The sequence below is a fragment of the Lactuca saligna genome, chromosome 6 (genome assembly GCF_052625555.1).
Source record: "Lactuca saligna cultivar CGN05327 chromosome 6, ASM5262555v1, whole genome shotgun sequence".
Classification (NCBI taxonomy): Eukaryota; Viridiplantae; Streptophyta; class Magnoliopsida; order Asterales; family Asteraceae; genus Lactuca; species Lactuca saligna.
The window spans coordinates 41462769-41468350 of record NC_136422.1 but is presented as its reverse complement, the minus strand read 5'-3'; positions in this window follow the sequence as shown (position 1 = coordinate 41468350).

Genomic DNA, 5582 nt, shown 5'->3' with positions numbered 1-5582 from the left:
CTCATAACGCTCTTGTCTCGTGTTTTGGTGGTATCTCTCCAACAAGTATTGGTGCATCTCGTACGGGTACATGTCCTCATAGGACTTTTGGAATTCGGAGTTCATAATGGCTATCATGATGCAATGTACCTTCATTGCATCACGCTCGTGAGTTTCAAAAGCAGTCATTTCAGCCGGAGTAGCAATTTCAGGGTTGATTTTCTCGAGCTTCTCATCGAGGACATACTCCTTATCCTCATAGCGAGCAATCGTGCGAATGTATATTATCCATTCGCTAAAGTTCGTCCCATCAAAGGTGACCTTTTGACAAAGTCTCATAAATGTGAATGAACTAGCAGCAGCATTGTTAGCGTTCGACATCTAGAAATAGAAAGGACAAAGATGGATTAGAATATGAATCCCTAATTATCACCCAATAAGAAAAATTAGGGCTAGGATCCAACAACAATATTTACATATTAGAAAAGGGATGCCGTAATCTAACATGAAAACAATTTGAAGGTAAGTGAATGATGATTCACCAATTCTCCATAACTTTAAGTTCTAAATGCATTGAGAATTCCTAGGTTTGGATGAGATTCATTGAAACCTTTCAATGGCATGTTTAAATCTCGATATGCCCCTCTCGTTTGTGACTGGGATACCGAGGATCACAAAGTGGGTGTGAATTACCATGTAAATTCACATGGTGTCTTCATTGTAACAATCACCTATTCGATGTGCCGGTAAACCACACATGCTCCATCGAACTATGATAAACAATGAATCAACCTTTGCCACCTTCGCTTAGAACCAATTAGTGTGTCGGTAAACCACACACGCTCCACTAACTTCTTAGCAAGGTGCAAAGTGTAATTTCATGGGATTGCATCAATTCACTTTTCCTAAAGTAACTAGGATTGGGAAAATTTTGAAAAACATGTAGTTACTTTGTATTTCATATTATACTTTTAATGAGAGGATGAGGTTGCCCTATCCTACCCGTTCGGCTAACGACCCTGTTGGGGTTGCAAAGTTATTCATTCATGACTTTGTAAATGTTTGACTTTTGTAAAACCCACTTGCATGTGGTGCTTTAGCCTTTAGACCCATTTGTTTGTTAGAGTGAGAGAGAGACATGTAAACACCTCTATAAATAGTGGGTTCATACCACTTGTAGAGATGTTCTTGAGAGATGTAGAAGTGAGTGTGTAAGTGTGTGTTAATTATGTAGTCTAGATCTAGATCCTTTTTGTAAACACCATATACATTCAATATATCTCTTAAACACCCAAATCACCATGTTCAATTGTGCAAGCTTTAATTCCGCATGTCAAACCATGTTCTATGTCTCTATAATTGGTATCAGAGCTTGGTTTTCAAGATCAACGTGACTTTTGAAGAACGATTCTCGGTTTGGCAACATTTGTCGCATCTTGAACAATTTTGGTGAGTATCTCTCTATGATCTCTCATAATATTTGAATCATGCGTTACATTTTTTTTAATTTTGATCAATTTGTTTCGTTGAATCTAATCTGTTTTTACCTCATTGGTGATTCAACAAATTTTTGTTAAGATCAAGACTAAAACCAAATAATGTTGTTACTGTTCATCAAATTTTATTTGATTCAATTCAATTTTAGTTTAGCTTTTGTTCACGAATCCAAACTTGAGCCCAAACAATATTGAATACTGTTCATCAAATTTTGTGAAATGTTCGGTCTAATGAAACCCTTGTCTAACAGCTCCTACAGCTGTGTAGACAACTCCTGCATCTCGGAAGGAGCCAACCGATACGGTGCCTTGGCTATCGGAGCCGCACTGGGGGCTAGGTCGATCCTGAACTCCACCTATCACTATGGAGGTATCCCAGGCAACTCCTCGGAGAATACATCCGCGAACTCTCGTACTACTGGAACATCACCCACCGCCGCCCTACCCATTTCCCGGGTATCCATAACATACGCAACATAACCTGCGCAACCCTGTTGCAGGTAACGTCTAGCTCTTGCTGCTGAACATAAAGCTGGTCCTCGCTACGGCCTCTCGCCCTGAATCACCAGCTCTCCCCCACTTGGGGTCCTGATTCGCACCAACTTCTGCGCGTAGTCAATTACTGCCCCATTTGGGCTTAGCCAATCCATACCAATAATAACCTTGTTCCCTCATAAAGGTATGGGAACCAGATCCACCAGCTAGCGCTCCTTGAATAATCTCAACACATAATCTCGGAATATCGTCGATTCTCGCACCGATCGGTCGTCTGCAATCTCTACCTCTAGAGGGCAATCCAACATGCCCGAAGACTCAAAAAATCTCTTGTTGAGCGCAAGAGAAAAAAACGATCGGGCAGCGCCCGAATCAAACAACACCTGAACTGGGATGCCGTTCACATGGAACGATCCTAAACAAAACACATATCAACAACATAAACATCATAAAAATTAAATCATAGGGAAAGAATCATACCCGTCACCACATCAGGTGCAGTGCGTGCCTCCTCGACTGTCAGCTGAAATGCTCAACTCCGCACCACTGGAGCCTCTGCCTTGACCTTACGGCCATCTGTAACCTGCACCGTCGCTGAGACTGGCGCCGCTGTTGGCACTGCTGTCAATCTCGGGAAATTGGCCCTCTTATGGCCCCTCTGATTGCAATGGAAGCATATCAGGTCTGTCATCTGCACCGCAAGGGCGGGGGTAGTACAATCCCTGCCAAAATGCCCCACCTTGCCACACTTATAGCAGCCCGAGCCTGGCCCACTGCGACAAGCTCCCTCGTGTTACCGACAACATTTCCCACAGCGGTCCCGTCCTGCCTGGCCTTTCGGCCTACCATCAGATCCCTTGGGCTTCTTTCCCGAAGCCCCAGTCGTCAGCCCCTCCACTGCCTTCCTCTTCTGGACGTGCTCTAGATCAATCTCCCTCTCCCTAGCCCTAGAAATCATGGAATCCAAGGTAGGGCAAGCTAAAAAACTAACATGCTCCCGAATGTCATCTCGTAGCATGTCGTGGTAGCGGGTCCTCCTCATATCCTCATCTCCCACATACTGGGGCACCAACAATGCCCTTTCCTGGAACTTGGCGGTGATCTTCGCCACAGTCTCCGTAGTCTGCCTCATATCCAAGAACTCCCTGGCCATCCGCTGAAGCTCCACAGCTGGCTCAAACTCTGCCTTGAATCTGGTCACAAAGTTTGACCATGTCATAGCCTCAACAGTCGAGGCTCCCAATGAGTCACCAATAGACTCCCACCAATCTCTAGCCCTATCTCGCAAGCATCCTGCTGCATATCTCACCTTCGACCCCTCTGGCCAGAAGCTCGTCAGCTGCGTAGACTCAATGTCTGTGATCCATCTCCTAGCGGTAATGGGGTCTTTCACCGCATGGACAGTGTGTGCGTACCCACCTGGCTAGACGCCATATCACTCCTGAATGTTCGGAGGCGATCCTCCATCAGCTCAACAATCCATTCCTTGATCGACCCGAAAATGATAGGGGTCGACTCAAGGATGCCTCTCATGATCTCAGACGCGATGAACTCACGCAACCCGTCATCAACCTGCTCGGATCCCGCACCCGAGCCTGATCCCGATCCTGATCTGGAACCTCCTGTTCCATATTGTGTGGTCAACATGCTGAAAATACATGCATAAATGTCAGGATCATATATATACTCGAGGGATCTAACACACTCTCCAAGGTTCCCGGTTTCATCTAGGCCCTCCTTGATTTGAGTACGGGTCCTCTGCTTTCAGTAGTACGGGCTCATACTACCTTCCACATCTACCTGCACTTTCCTCAAGGATTGCTTCGGCTTCACCAAGTCCCTTTTACCAATACCCTTTCCACTGACCTTATCCTAGGCTTCCCTAGGGTGCTCTCAGACCTACCCTCTGCCATCAATTGCACCAAGAGCCCGTACTACTTCCCCTAACTAACTTGCAGGTACTGTTATATATCCGCTCCTTAGTTAGTTGGAATAGCCAGAACCCCCATAGTACAAAGCAAGCAGCATTCGTGCATCGAGTAACCAAATCAGGCATAACCTATACAGGTCATCCTCCTGCTGACTAAACAGTCCTAGCATACAACTCATACAACAGTCATGTAAGGCATCCTCCTAGATCCTTAGTCCTATTCTAGCATGCAATTCTGAATCAAAGCTACATAGCATAACATAACAAGTATAGGTATCTTGGGGAAAAATTACTTGAGCCCGACCGGTCACATGCATCACACACCTTGTCTTTCTTAAAATCCTTCCGTTTTGATTTTTAGAAACCATTTTATTGTAAAAATCTTTTAGCCCCTCAGTTTGAGTCCAGACACCCCAGAGGGTGTGTCCGAATCCCTCAAACCAGGGCTCTGATACCAACTTGAAACATTCCAAAATTCAAGTCCAAAAATTTCATTTTTAATTCATTAACTCATAAAACATTCACTAGAAAATATTGCATAAACACGTCATCTCATAAAATCAAGTATCATGTTTGAAACCCACAACAAATATCATATCATAGTACAATCCCAAAAAACACCGTGCGGAAAATCATATGTGTGCGTGACGTCATGCTACGCCGCCGACTCCTTCCCCTTAGACAAAGAGGTACCTGAAACCAAAAACTGAAACCGTAAGCACAAATCTTAGTGAGTTCCCCCATCATACCACATACCATACAATACCATCAGTATCTTTTAACCGGTAACTGGGGACTATTCCACCCCTTACCACTAACATACAATAACAAGATATAAGCATACACTCAGGCATATCCGGATACTGATCTACCCCTTGGTCCTAAGGACCACTATCAGGGAAACTATCCCTATCATGCACGTAACATATCACACAGATATAACTCATAACCAAGCATATATCAGACCAAGATAATTATCAAAAAGACAATCATCTTCTAAATACTCCTCATTGGTGGGCCGACATTGTGGACTTAGATCGACCCCTACTGGAAGGTAACTCACCTCTACAGGTAGCTGCTGATAATCAGTGCGGGAAACCTCTGTCCGCTGCTGCTCCGGAAATCCTTCGGCTACAAACCCCACAAACACTCGGTTAGAAACTGATTTCTATACTCTTAGGGTAAAATAACCATTTTACCCCCAACTAAGTCAAGTCAAATTCAATGTCAAAGTCAACTTCCAGTTAACCCGACTCGCCGAGTTGGGACAACAACTCGCCGAGTCCCCCACTCTCTACTCGTCCTCATCTACGACCCTACTCGTCGAGTTGGGTCGTCAACTCGACGAGTTCTTCTCTCATCCGAACGCCCCATGAAAACTCATCCGACTCGCCGAGTTGATGAACAACTCGTCGATTTGGCCTTCATCTGATGAACCAGATGTGTCCTCAACTCGCTGAGTTGATGAACAACTCGCCGAGTTCTAAGGAGATTTCCTTGGACTCACCAAGTCCGAGAATGCACTCGCCGAGTCTAGTCTTGACCAATTCCATATAGTTGATTTAAATGATATCTAACACACCAAAACCATAGATATGGCCTCCTAATGTCTACTTCATACGTAAAGTTCCAAACTTGATGCACATGCATGGTGTTTTTAGTTCAAAAATCCACATAAGGTG